Source organism: Gouania willdenowi, chromosome 3 (assembly GCF_900634775.1).
Source record: "Gouania willdenowi chromosome 3, fGouWil2.1, whole genome shotgun sequence".
In the NCBI taxonomy this organism is placed as follows: domain Eukaryota; kingdom Metazoa; phylum Chordata; class Actinopteri; order Blenniiformes; family Gobiesocidae; genus Gouania; species Gouania willdenowi.
In genome coordinates, this window is record NC_041046.1 from 15,144,318 (window position 1) to 15,159,567 (window position 15,250).

The window sequence follows — 15,250 nt, forward strand, 5'->3', positions numbered from 1 at the left end:
ATGCGCACTCCCGGAAAATGAATTTTTGCTAAAAAAAAATAAAATAATCATTTTTGTTTTCAAAGTGAACGGACACATGTTTTGTTTGTTTATTGAATTATGTTAGGGTTAGGGTTATAATCTCAGTACGGAGGTAAACTCAGTACGTGACACCAGAAGAGAAAAGAACTTGCAGGACAGAAACATGGAGAAAGTTACAGAGCTCAAACATTTGAATTTTAAATCGTTTCCAGACGGCCAATTGGATGAAACTAACATTATTTGTAGCGAATGCAAAGTTGAATATTCTCATCACCTGAGTACTTCAAGTCCTAAGTATCACTTAAACTCAGTGCACACCGTTTGACGCTACCAAATCGGCGATATGGCAAAAATATAATAAATAAAATCTTTTTACAATTGATTTTATTTTTGACTAATTTGCACATTTCTGACCATTTTCCCCCCTATGTAAACATATGTAAAATGTATGTAAACATTTAAACCTAAAAAACAGACTATTTATATATCATATAAATTTAAATAGTGCAATTTTTAATCAAAATGTACAATGAACGTAAACATAAAATGAACATGATGAACAAGAACAAAGTGCACTTTTGTAACATGAAAACTAAACACAGTAAATAGCTTATTGAAAAGGGTCAAATAAAAATACAAACTTAAAGGTATTGTGGACGATGTTTAAAAAAGAAACGCCCTCTCCACATTTTGAAAAAAAACGCGCATGCGCAACACGCCTACGTGTGCGGGAGAGCGTGCACGAGCCCCGTTTTCCTCGTGCACAGCTCTGTTTACAAGTTGGTGTGGACATCGGTCATACAAGCTTACCTTACAAAAGAAGATTTGCACTTTTCCCACTATGTCAGACTCGCCACCGGTAAGTGAAAATCCATTTTCAAAGGACCCGGTGCGCACCGGGCACGAGCACGTACGACGGCCTTTAGTAAACATGATTGACAATTAGGAGGACCAATAGTCTTGATGATCCACCCGGAAGCTAAACATCGTCTACAATACCTTTAAGTAACTGGTTCTCTCTTAAAAAGCAACAATTTAGAACAAATATTTAACTGTAATGTCTATAACCTGAGTGAATAATACAGCTGCTTTAGAACACATGCTGACACATCTCCTTCGAAACAGGAGACACATTAAAATGACAGATTACAGTCACAGATTTTTTGCCAGGAAAACCAATTTGTCCACTTTATCTGGCATGAGGGTAGCCCTTTGACAAGTTACTATGTTACACCTGTGCTAAAGACACGTTCTGAGGGAGCACTTGTTGCTGGAATGCACAGATACTTTCGGGCTTGTTGGATAACTCTTGGAAAGTTTCCCTCATGGAGTCTCCACCATTAAAGAGGATCCATCTCACTGTCTGCATTTGGTGTGGACAGGTAGGCCTTTAGTTCCCCATATTGCCTCTCTTAGTGTTGGGGAAGCAGATGTGGTGGCAGCTGCAGATAAAGGTTTTTAAAAAGCTGACTAATGTTTTCTCCTTTGCTTTCTTTGGTGGAATTTGTTCTTCTACCTCAGGACTTTGTGATGTGGATGGAGGCTGATGGTATGCTTGTGCATCCAGGATGAACTCCAGTTCAGAAACAGCTTTGGATTGCACTCCCTTTTTCTTGTCACTGTCAATGTATTGTGATTTTAACCTGGGATTAAGAAGCGATGCCAATGCCAGCAGGGCATCCTGGTATTTTTCTGTGAGGTAGTTGAGTATAGTTGTCTTCATCATGTTTGTAAGCTCACTATCAATGAATCAATGAAAAAAACACTTTGGGCATGTGTATGAAGCATGGGCCCTTTAACAACTGAGTCACATTCGACGCACATTTGACTTTGTATGTGCAAATGGGAACATTTAAAAAAAAAAAAAAATTAGGCCAAGATTCACGGCTCCGCCCTGCAAACATACTAAAAGTTATCAAAAATCCATGGCTAACTTTTGATGTCCCACTTCTCTAGATGATCTCCAGCAACTTTAAGCCCCGTCGGTGAAACGCCCAAGGAGAAGTGCTAAAATAGGACATTTGTCTCATATTAAATTCTCTTCAGTCTGTAGGGGGCGCTAACGCACCAATGTCTGTTTTTACACATTGAGCTGGTTTAACAACTGATTCACGTTTGACACAAACCAGAGTTTGTATGTGCAAATGGGAGCATTTTCCAACATTTTTTACCTACAAAAAACACTGTAAAAGTTATCAAAAATCGATGGATCACGTTTGGTGTCCCATATCTCTAGGTAATCTCCAGAGATTTTGAACCCCGTCAGTGAAACGCCCTGGGAGAAATGCGTTAAAATACAATGTGAGCGGAAATAGCCAGAAATTAGAGACGCGCGCAATTGAATTTTGTTTGAATTTTTGAGAACATAATAGTTCAGTGGGTGAAAAGTAGGTGAGTTGGTTCCGACACCGGGAAAGAAAGAAAGAAAGAAAGAAAGAAAGAAAGAAAGAAAGAAAGAAAGAAAGAAAGAAAGAAAGAAAGAAAGAAAGAAAGAAAGAAAGAAAAATAACCCAACCCAATAACAATGTTTCCCCTTTTTGATTACAATGAACTATACATTTTTGGAAAGTGCAACGGCATGCCTACGACATGACATGGGTCCCTGGTCACTGACGGGCACGATACGTTCGCATAAGCTCCGCCCCTTCACCAGCTCGTGGCGCTCGGGCCTAATGAAGTAATGGCATAAATTAGGAAAAATAAAGTGTTGCAAGTTGAAACTTAATCATCTCCTCCTTATTATCTTCCCCTCAAATTTAAATGAAACCGTGAACATTTAGTATTGATGACATTTCTCACTAGAAATGTCATCAAAACCTTTCTAAAGCCACAATCTATCTTGAAATAAGGCAATTTGCTAATAAAATATACGTGTCCGCTCTGTTTCTCATTGTCTGTGGGTGGAACATGGACTCAGCATCGAAAATAAACATCGATGGGGTACCCCGTGCGTCGAACACTGACGCAAAGGGGTCCTCACCGATGGTCAATATGTGACGAGCTGAGAATAAGATTGTGTTACTCTAACGTGTGATGCCCTCGTAACTTGGGTTTCCACCTTTCAGAGGGACACTCACAGGATCGTGAACAAAATCCTCAAAAATAGAAACATTGAACATAGAACAGTGTTTCCCAAACAAACGTTAAACCCCATGTACGCCTAAGCTCATGTTATACATTTAGACTCGTCCAACATTAACCTTGTTCATTTATTTTTGATGTTTTTGCCTTTTGGTGTATTTCAAGGAGTTGTGCAACAAATTATGATTGATGGATGAAAAAAACCTCCTGAAAGGTGTTCATGTTTACCGAGGGCAGCGGTCTGCAAACATTGTTCTCAAAGGAGCCATTTTGCTTCCTCTCACCTGATTAAAATACAATCTCAATGAAGACAATATAGTGTAGAAAATATGTAGTTACAAATATATTGAATAATAATATTAATATTTTTTTTTTTTTGTTGATGTATCATCATGTCGGTCATCATGTACTAACTGCTCATTTCTTGCAACATATCAAGCATGCATATTAATCTGGCACGTCGACAGTTAATTAAATATTTCCCCACACAAATAAAATCTCTATTTTCTTCCAGAATAGTCTTTTTGTTGGTTTAGTTATCTTACCAGAGATTTAAAACGTAAGGTTAACCACAGGTGTAAGGATGGTTTATGGTTGATGAGTTATTGCACAATGTCATTTATTTTTAGGTTGAAACATTGTTTTATCATGATTTTATTTGGTGTCAATGTCATGTATCATAAATAACCTCTGTAAGAAATAACAATTCATTATTTTAAATTTTTTTTTATAGCTATAGGGAGCCATTGCAAAAAGAGTCAAAGAGCCACATAAGGCTCCAGAGCCACAGGTTGCAGACCCCTGTCCTAGGGGTACATGTACCCCAGTTTGGGAACCACTAGAATATACAGAAATCTCTCCAAACATTTTTAACCGAGGGAATATATATAATATAAAATAAAATATTCATGTATTTTTTTTATTTATTGTTAACCTATCAGTATGACTTTTTGTTAAAAGACCATACATAATATGCCTATTTATATTACCTACTGTAATAATAAATAAATACTCTTTCATTTAAAACCTCCACATCCTGAACATGAAATCAAATCTCAGTATTCTATTAAATCAATATTTTATAATTGTTAGGTATTTGCAAGTTTCTTTTTGTTATATTATATATTTATGACTTTAAGACATTGTTCTTTTTATTTATTGGTTATAAGGTAGTTTTTGTTGTGATTAAATTACCTCTTCTTTATTTTTGTTACTGTTTTCCAATTTGGGGATTTATTTTTCAGGCGCTTGAAAAGCCTACGGCTCCGCCTATAAATAGGCTGGGCCTGGAGTGCACTCTCTCTCTCATTCACTTGCAGACGCGGAGCTGGGCGGAGGTCTGTTCCTGCTCCTCCACCTGCGCTTCTCTTTTTGGGGTTTAGGTATGTTTTGTTTGTTTCTGATGGGACCGGCTGTCCTGTTTTCGTTTTTAGTTGATTTTCAGGAGTAGATTGGGTTTTTTTCTTTCTTAGTTTGGATGTGGTACTGGCTTCTACGGCCCTGTAGAGGGTTGGCCCAGTACCGCATCTTTTTCTTCTTTTTGGCCGGCCCACCAGGTTAACTTTTGTTAAAGTTAATTAGTTCAAGGATATGGGATGGTTTGGGGTTTTTTGTGTCCTTTATTTGTGTTTAACATTATTCTGTTCTTTAGGTTCCTGAGCTTTCTTCTTTTTTTTCAGGAGAAGTAAAAATAATCGTTAATGGTCACTAATAAAAGTTACAAAATCCTAATTGTTTTCCCGTGTCCTTCCTAATGTGTTTATTCCCTTTTCGGGGTGTAACATATTATGGGGGCTCGTTCAAACCAAAAATCTAGCACGTAGTCATTTGTTGCCCTTTTGTTGCCTTTAGTTTTTTGGCCCTTCGTTTTTTGGGTTATTTGTTGCAGGTAACTTTTTGATTAAGGGGTATGTTTGTTTGGACTTCGTTTTTGGGTAATATTTTTGGGTTATTGTGAGTGAGTGAGAGGTTATCCAAGACTTTTTGAGGAGTTTAGTCTGGAGTTTTGTGCAATAACAGGTGTAACTGTTGTTGCTGCGCATTTGTGTAATTATGTCTCTCGTGTTTAATCTGGAGGAGTTTGTGAAAGCGCCCAGTGTAGAGGTGGTTCACAAATGTACGAGAGAGCATTTAATTATGCTGGCTGATTATTATAGAGTGGCTGTTTCTAAGCAGGGTAGGAAGAGTATGGTTAAATCCGAACTGCTTGAGGAACTTGTAGAGAGAGGAGTTTTACCTGCTTCATCACTCCCAGCAGAGGGTCCTCGTTTGTCCTCTAGTGAGGACTCGGTACGGTTAAAAGAGTTGGAAGTGGAACTCCAACGATTATCGCTGGAGAAAGTGAAAGTTGAGCAGGAGGCCCAAATTCGTCTGCGTGAGCTGGAGTTGGCGGTGCTGCAGCAGCAGCAGCCACAAAGGGAACGTGCGTTTGATGTGAGTAAAAATATTCGTCTTGTTCCACAATTTAATGAGAAAGATGTGGACAAATATTTTACTCTTTTTGAAAGGGTGGCAATGTCTCTCAGATGGCCCAGGGAAGCGTGGACGGTGTTGTTGCAGTGTTCACTAGTTGGAAAAGCGCAGGAGGCTTATGCGTCATTGTCGGCTACTGATAGCCTTGATTTTGATAAAGTTAAGGCTGCGGTTCTGCATGCATATGAGCTGGTCCCTGAAGCTTATCGTCAGAAGTTTAGACGACTAAAAAAACAATATAATCAGTCCTACGTAGATTTCGTCAGAGAAAAAGAAGTGCTGTTTGATAGATGGTGTTCATCCCAAAATGTCACTGATTTTGACCAGCTAAAGCAGCTAATATTAATGGAGGATTTAAAAAACTGTCTCCCAGATAAAGTCACCACATACTTAAATGAAAATAAAGTTACTGACGTGGTTAAGGCTGCTGTGTTGGCGGAGGAATATGTGTTGACGCACAAGTCTGTATTCTCAGAGCGCCCTTTTTCATTTTATAAGTCTGACCGAGGTATTAATAATGGCAAAGACGTGAGTAAAAATGTGAGTGGACAGATGGAACCTGTCCTTAGCTCGGTGTCTAGTGGAGACGTTAAATCTGATGCACCCGAGGCCAGGACAAAGGATGATGTGTACTGTTTTTATTGTAAAAAGAAAGGACATGTCATTTCGGGTTGTCCTGTGCTAAAAAAGAAAAATACCAGACCAGTGGCTCTGATTAAAACTGAGTATGAGGTTGGTATGTCACTTCCGTGTGAAAGAAACTCTAAATACGCAGACTTCAAACCGTTTGTCATGGACGGGTTTGTGTCGCTGTCCGGTGAGTGTAAAACTCCGGTAAAAATCCTGCGGGATACTGCAGCCTCACAGTCTTTTATTTTGGAGGGTGTGTTGCCTTTAGATAAAAGTACTGCTGTTGGTATTGAGGTGCCTGTACGTGGTTTCAGTATGCAGGATATTGGTGTTCCCTTACATAAGATCATGCTTCAGTCAGACTTATGGTCTGGATACGCTGTGGTGGGCGTGCGTCCAGATTTCCCGATACAGGGAGTCTCTGTTATTATGGGGAACGATTTAGCGGGAGGCAGAGTGTTGGTTACACCTGAGGTTACACCTGTTCCTGTTAGGTCCAAAGGTCCTGATGAGCTGGCACGGAATTATCCACGCGTTTTCACATCTTGTGCCGTTACACGGGCAGCTGCGAAACGTGAGCGGGCGCAGGATAAAGAGGACATTGATTTGAGTGAGAGTTTTATGCATGACTTTAAAACTGACAAGGTTTGTGACGCAGAGCCTATAGTACCTACACGGAGCACTGGGGAGTGTGAAAGTGGTGGCCCTGACGTGAGTAAGCTGTCGCTGTCCAGGCAGCAGTTGATCAGCGATCAAAAAGCAGACGAAAGTTTGGCACGTCTGTTTGAAGTCGTTGTGTCTGATGACTTGAGGGAATCAATGTCTACAGGCTACTTTTTGAATGAGGGGATGTTGATGCGTAAATGGACACCGCTTGGTGTCTCTCCAGCTGAAGAGTGGAGCGTGATTACGCAGATTGTGGTTCCAACTCCCTATCGGACTGAAATATTGAAAATGGCTCATGACAATCTGCTCGCTGGCCATCTGGGCGTTAAAAAAACATATGATCGCATTTTGCGCCACTTCTTTTGGCCCGGGTTGAAAAGTGACGTCGTACGTCATTGTAGGGTCTGTCATTGGTGCCAAGTCTCTGGTAAACCTAATCAGATTATTCCTCCCGCCCCCCTGTATCCAATCCCAGCTGTGGGTGAGCCATTTGAACGTGTTCTGGTTGACTGTGTGGGTCCGCTACCTCGAACTAAGTCTGGGAATAAATTCCTAGTTACTGTTATGTGCGCGGCCACACGGTTTCCGGAGGTTTTCCCTGTGCGTAAAATTACCACTCCAGTTGTTGTGAAAGCATTGGTTAAGTTTTTTTTCCTTGTTCGGGTTACCGTGGGTGGTACAGTCTGACCAGGGCTCGAATTTTATGTCAAAAATATTCGCCCAGGTCCTAAAGCAACTTAATATCCAGCACTACCACTCAAGCGCATTTCACCCCGAAAGTCAAGGGGCGTTAGAACGTTTCCACCAGACGCTTAAAACAATGCTTCGCACTTACTGTCTGGAGTTTGAGAATGACTGGGATGAGGGGGTGCATTTGCAAATGTTTGCCATACGGGAGGTGGTCCAGGAGTCCCTGGGTTTTAGTCCAGCAGAGCTGGTTTTTGCACACAATGTTCGGGGCCCCTTAAAACTGCTGAAAGAAAAGTGGGTGAGGGCGGAAGCAGAGACCAACCTGTTGGATTATGTCTGTCGGTTTAGACATAGACTGCGCCGTGCATGTGAGATAGCCAGGGAAAATCTCAAGGTTGCACAGGGACGTATGAAGTCTTTGTTTGACAGACGGGCTAAAATGCGAGAATTTAAACCGGGAGAAAAAGTATTGGTGTTACTTCCAATCCCTGGCTCTAGTTTACAGGCACGATATGCTGGTCCGTACCTTATTAAAAACAAAGTAGGTGAAAGGGACTATTTAATTATCACGCCGGACCGTCGCCGTTCGACGCGGCTGTGCCATGTTAATATGTTGAAACCGTATTTTGAGCATGGCGAGCCAGTTGTGTCTGCGGTCGGTGAGGTTGTGGAACGTGCGGAGCTGTCCGTTACAGGTGGTGCTGAAAGTGCTGAAGCGCGGGTGAGCTTGGTGACAGGTGGACAGGAGGCATCTGTTTCAGCACCTCCGGAGGAGGATGGTTTGTCTGTGGCGCTGACTGAGGGACGGTTTGCTAACTCAGTAGTGTTGCAGAATTTGCCAATGTTGCTTTCCCATCTATCTGAGTCGGAGCATCGTGGTCTGGTTGAATTAATTAAATCATATGATTCACTGTTTGGGGATGTTCCCTCTAAGACGCACGTGCTCTACCACGATATCGATGTGGGGGATGCTAAGCCCATTAAACAGCATCCTTACCGAGTCAATCCTGAAAAACGCTCTCGTCTAAAAAAACAGGTTGACTACATGGTATTACACGGCATAGCCGAGAATAGTAGTAGTGCGTGGAGTTCTCCGTGCCTATTGACAGTAAAAGCCAATGGTGAAGACCGTTTTTGCACTGATTTTAGGAAGGTGAATGGGGTGACTAGGCCGGATTGTTATCCGTTGCCGAGGATGGAGGATTGCGTGGATCACGTGGGCGCAGCAGAGTACGTCAGTAAGCTTGATTTGTTGAAAGGCTACTGGCAGGTCTGCCTGACAGAACGCGCCAAGGAGATATCTGCGTTTGTCACACCCGACGATTTCCTTCAGTACAATGTGATGGCTTTTGGCATGTGCAACGCACCCGCTACTTTCCAAAGGCTTATGAATGTCGTTTTATCTGGCTTGCCTTTTTGTGAAGCCTACCTAGATGATGTGGTTGTTTGCTCGTCATCCTGGGGGGAGCATTTGGAGCATCTGGGTAGAGTTTTCCAGCGGCTGCGGGAGTCCAACCTGACTGTGAACCTCTCTAAATGTGAGTTTGGCAAAGCAACTGTCACTTACTTGGGGAAACAAGTGGGTGGAGGTCAGGTGCGACCAGTTCAGGCTAAAGTCGAAGCTATTTCAGCAATCCCACCGCCTGTGAATCGTACGGAGCTCCGTCGCTACTTGGCCATGATCGGTTATTACCGTGGTTTTTGTAAAAACTTTTCTGTAGTGGCGGCTCCTTTAACTGACCTTCTCAGTCCAAAAGTTGAATTTTGTTGGACTCAGGCTTGTCAATTTGCTTTTGACCAGACTAAGACACTGCTTGTCAACGCACCCGTACTTGCGGCTCCTTCTTTTGAAAGACCCTTTAAGGTTGCTGTGGACGCCTGTGATTCGGGCGTGGGGGCCGTACTCCTGCAAGATGACGGTGAAGGTGTCGAACATCCCGTGTCGTTTTTTTCGAAAAAGCTGAATCGACACCAGCGGTGGTATTCCACCATTGAGAAAGAAGCGCTGGCTTTAATCATGGCCTTAGAACATTTCGAGGTGTATGTCGGTTGTTCTAGTGTGCCTGTGGTCATTTACACCGACCACAATCCGCTGGTTTTTCTTGATAGGATGCGTAACAAGAACCGCAGGCTGATGAATTGGTCTTTGCGATTACAACAGTTTAATCTTGTGATCACGCACATTCGTGGGTGTGATAATGTCATCGCCGACGCCCTATCACGTTTATAGGCTCTAACGCTATGGCTCTGAATGAGTTGAATGTGGCCTTTGTGTGTGGAGACCACAGTTCATACTTATTCAGTGTCACTGGGTGGGGGTGTTAGGTATTTGCAAGTTTCTTTTTGTTATATTATATATTTATGACTTTAAGACATTGTTCTTTTTATTTATTGGTTATAAGGTAGTTTTTGTTGTGATTAAATTACCTCTTCTTTATTTTTGTTACTGTTTTCCAATTTGGGGATTTATTTTTCAGGCGCTTGAAAAGCCTACGGCTCCGCCTATAAATAGGCTGGGCCTGGAGTGCACTCTCTCTCTCATTCACTTGCAGACGCGGAGCTGGGCGGAGGTCTGTTCCTGCTCCTCCACCTGCGCTTCTCTTTTTGGGGTTTAGGTATGTTTTGTTTGTTTCTGATGGGACCGGCTGTCCTGTTTTCGTTTTTAGTTGATTTTCAGGAGTAGATTGGGTTTTTTTCTTTCTTAGTTTGGATGTGGTACTGGCTTCTACGGCCCTGTAGAGGGTTGGCCCAGTACCGCATCTTTTTCTTCTTTTTGGCCGGCCCACCAGGTTAACTTTTGTTAAAGTTAATTAGTTCAAGGATATGGGATGGTTTGGGGTTTTTTGTGTCCTTTATTTGTGTTTAACATTATTCTGTTCTTTAGGTTCCTGAGCTTTCTTCTTTTTTTTCAGGAGAAGTAAAAATAATCGTTAATGGTCACTAATAAAAGTTACAAAATCCTAATTGTTTTCCCGTGTCCTTCCTAATGTGTTTATTCCCTTTTCGGGGTGTAACAATAATAATATTACCTTATTTTACCATTTAATGGGCATATTTAATATTTGTCTGTTATTTATCAAAATGGTATTTATTTCAAAATGTTGTTTTTATTTCAAAATGTTGTTTTTATTTCAAAATGTTGTTTTTATTTATTTAATTTTGACTCTTTTGGGCTTCCATAATAGTCAGGCATCAGGTCTGTTATTATAAATACAGTATCACGTGCGCGCACACACACACACACACAAACAGAAACACAGACACACACACACACACACACACACACACACTCCTATGAGCTATGTAGAGACATCTGAAAAGTAAAAACGTATTAAAGTATCTTTTAATCACCCACAATCCTCTGCCACCGTCACTCACCAGTGTGTAGCTGTTGTTCCACTGCTTCCTGTTAGTTTCTCTTTCCCTTCAGAGCCATTTATGCGGCTCAGTTTCCCTCCAAAAAGGACCTGCTCCAGCCCCGCCCACTCCAATTCAGACATGCCCTGACTTGACGCTCAGCTGTGCTTCTGCTCAGCGTTAGCATTAGCATTAGCATCAGACACAACAGGTTCATTTTTACACGTATGTGTCGTTAGTGCTTCTTCTTAACTCAGACTAGACTGAGGTCATTGTACTGGGCCCACGACACCTTAGAGAAACCTATGCTAGCCTAACTGCCCTAGATGGCATTACTCTGGCACAAAGCACAACTGTTAGAAACCTTGGGGTTCTATTTGATCAGGATTTATCCTTCAACTCTCACATAAAACAAACTTCAAGAACTGCCTTCTTTCATCTCCGTAACATTGCTAAAATCAGATCTATCCTGTCTCAGGGCGACGCCGAAAAGCTCGTCCATGCTTTTGTTACCTCTAGACTGGATTATTGTAATTCTCTTTTAGCAGGCTGCCCGAGCAAGTCGCTTAAGACACTTCAGCTGGTTCAAAATGCTGCAGCACGTGTACTGACTAAAACTAGGAGAAGAGATCACATTACTCCTGTATTAGCCTCTCTGCATTGGCTTCCCATAAAATATAGAATAGAATTCAAGATTCTTCTTCTCACTTATAAAGCCCTAAATGGACAGGCACCAGTCTATCTCAAGGAGCTTGTAGTGCCATACAATCCCCCCAGAACACTACGCTCTCAAAATGCTGGCCTACTCGTTGTTCCATTTGTCTCTAGAAGTAGTATAGGAGGAAGAGCTTTCAGTTATCAGGCCCCACTTCTCTGGAACCATCTACCAACCACGGATCGGGGGGCAGACACCCTCTCTACCTTTAAGGTTAGGCTCAAAACATTCCTCTTTGATAAAGCTTTTAGTTAGGAACCAGCTCATAGCTCATAGTTAAGATGCAATAGGCATAGACTGCCGGGGGGGGGGGGGGGGGGGGGGGGGTCTGGCATGCTCGGTTGGAGAGAGGTTGGAGAGGGCGTTAAGAGAGAGGTCATTTAGGTTAGAGAGGGACCGGAGAGGGTCCCATTCCTCTCTCTAACACTCCCTCTATGTCTGCTTCTTCTCTTGTGTGTTTGCTCCTGTACTCCTTCTGGCTTTTGTCTTGCAGGTCCGTGGTATCCTCAGTGTGGAGTTACAGAGTCTCAACAACTCTGTCTCCACCCTTTCCTCTGCACACACCCAACACAGCATAACGTGGATGGCTGTTCATCATAGGAATGGGATCCACACAAGGTTCCTGCTGCTTAACAGAAGGTTTTCCTTGCCGCCATGATGAATTCATGTTGGGTGTGGGATACATATGTATGTGTATATACGTATATATGCATATGTGTGTATCCATAAAATGAAGAGTCCGTCCTTAAGACTGCTCTACTGTAAAGTGTCTTGAGATACCATTGGTTATGATTTGGTGCTATACAAATAAAAGATTGATTGATTGATTGATTGAGTGCTGACTTTTGTAAAAGCGCAAACTAGGTGTCATACATTTCCGCTGCGTCATTACGTCATTCATACACGTGTCAAATTTCCCGCCAAATATTACCCAACGCCTGAATATATATCTGTAGCCAGAAGGGGGGGGGGGGGGGGGGGCAGAATAATCTAACTGATGAAATCCACTGTGTTTTTGGATTTTTCCTTTAGGAAAAGGACATTATGATTTTCATTTGAAATTAAAAAAAGAAAAAAATTCAGGAAATGAAATTTACAACATAAATTCTTGATTATTTTCATGTTCTGCTTCTAAAAACAAAGACAAATCAAATGAAAAAGACAGGAACACTTGATTTGTTGCAACCGGAAGTGGCCTTTTTCAAAGTAAGAGCGCTCATGGAAGTTAGTGAAGACCTAACAAATTAAATCCACAGCTATAGAGGGTTTTCACCTGCGTCACGTTCTGCGCAGTAACCTGAATGCATGGCCATATTGGAGGCGCTCGTAGGTAAACACTGCGATGGATAAAAAAAGCTCCTTGAAATACGTTAAAGATTGATAGATAGCTGCTTCATTTCAGACTCAGGTTCCATAAAATCCATACAAACAAATGAACATGAAAACACATGTAAAAGGCAGGTATACCAGTGCTTCCAGAGCTGAGATATGCAGCGGGTGGCACTGTTTGCAATGTTCACTAGTACAAGCACAATGTCATGTCATAGGGAAGGACTTGGTCCTCAGGAAAGGGCATGATATTTGGAAAAGTTAGGGTTTATTGGTGGTGCAGATCCATATGAGATGACTCCCTCATCTTGGATCAATGACGACCTGGAGAGTCTTCCGTCTTTAGCATATCCTGATATCGTCAATTACCTGGTTTGAACCCTAAACCAATCTGGGTCATCCTTTTAATAAAGGTCAGACTTTTTACCTGGAATACAATGAGAAATACAGCACAATATTTTAGCTTTACATTTTAACAACTGTGTTGCTACTGTAGCAGGCTATTAAATGTGATTATATTAAGTCAGTAATGTCACATGCAGTAGCTTGATATGAATTATATTATTATCATCACACTAGAAACTAAAGTTCAGAGCCGCTGCTATCAACAATTCACTTACTTGACAAGAAATGGGCCGAACAAATTTGGATGTTGTCCAGATTTTTTTGCCTCGTAGATCCTGGTTTAGCTTCACTAACCTCTGATAACTTTTGACACTGTTCTCCCTGATTTGTTATAACTTTTTGCAGTCTATAAAACTTGCTGAGGACCTCCTATACGGCAACTTCTGGTTTGATGATGCACCTTGAAAACCCTCTATAGCAAGAATATCTGGCACACGTTTTCACTGTATACCCACATTTGTTTTGTTGCTCAAATACATACAAATATATATATCAGGGCTTTCAAACTTGTTTTCCTTCATGGTCATATACCAGTTTCATCTCAAGTGGACTGCAGCTTTGAGGAGGGGGGAAAAAAGAGCAATTTCAACATTAATGAGTCCTAGTTTGCACTTCCAGGTATAAATTATATAGAAAGTTTGTAACAAGAAGTGAGAGTTCTCCCAACAACTTGAGATTAAAAACGACTGTCATAATGTATTAAAAATATGAATTTGTGTATTTGGAGAGGCTGAGATATCTACAACTGAATTAATCGGCCATTTATACAACGATTCTTTCTCCTGCGGGCCGAATACGATGCTCTCAAGGGCCAGATTTGGCCCTCGGGCCTTGAGTTTGACCGACACCAAAGCTTTAAAAACTATTACAATAAAAATACAATGCAAGTCATTATGATATTATTTGGATGCATTATAATTTTGCCAAAAAAAAAAAAAAAAAACATTGCGTCTTAGAGATATTTTTATTCAGTCTTATTATTCTGGGATTTCCTACTTAGAGCATTTTTCCATGTCCCAGGTACTTTGTGTAAATTAAAAGACAAAGACAGACGTCACTGATAGTCAGAAGAATAAGTTTAATAAAAAATAATTAAACCTCAATTTCCTCTATAGAACATCATAGAAAGTAATCCAATAAATTACAAAGGACTTTTAAGACGCGCCGCTTTTCCTGTACTACATCAAGAATAATGACTACACAAACCACAAATTGCAAATTTTACACCTGTCCAAAAAAAGAGAGCAGAAAAAAAAGGAACTGACCAGTGATTATCAATAAACTTTCAATAAAATAAAATAAAACCCAGGATGTTTAGCTTTGTCTTCTCAGTGGTTATAACCAGAAACTGAGCAGAAAACCCTCCCCATACAGCAGTAGAGCGTTTTTCTCTTTCCTCTTGCATACTGGTCATTGTTGATATAAGTTTGTATTTTAACACAGTTCCAGCACAGACTCTTTAGTTCAGAGGGAGTCCCGGTACACTAAACCTAAACAACAAAGCAGAAGAAAAACGAGTCCCATTATATTTCTGTCTCCTGTTTGAATCCGCCACGATTCAACACAGTCTTCAGTCCATTGAGCCAACACATAACAGTGACTATGCATTCGCTTAAGGGCACTACAAGTTTAAAGAGAGCAGAAGTGCGCATATAAAGAATGACAGTAGCATGAAAAATAATTTACTGTTTTCTACAACAAATAAGAAAAACTGCTGCATTGCAAGCAAAACCCATGACAAGTTGAATGTGGAACAGGCATACCAGACTATGGTGAAGCAACATTAGAAATCAGACATGTCTTCAGGCTTTGTGTTCAGACTGTGCAGATGGGAGAGCAATGCTACAGCTGTAGTTCAAACCAAAGCTGAGACAACAGTTTGTG

The 15,250-nt window shown here is 41.2% G+C and overlaps 1 protein-coding gene across 1 annotated transcript in view; it reads right to left on the bottom strand.

Annotated features, from left to right (window-relative positions):
• LOC114461213 (retinoblastoma-like protein 2) overlaps positions 1-11,025 on the bottom strand; it is a 71,149-nt gene extending 60,124 nt beyond the window's left edge. Inside the window, exon 1 of the mRNA XM_028443121.1 lies at positions 10,939-11,025. The gene's annotated coding sequence lies outside the window, so the exon portion shown is untranslated. The remainder of the gene's footprint in view (positions 1-10,938) is intronic.
• Positions 11,026-15,250: the final 4,225 nt, after the last annotated feature.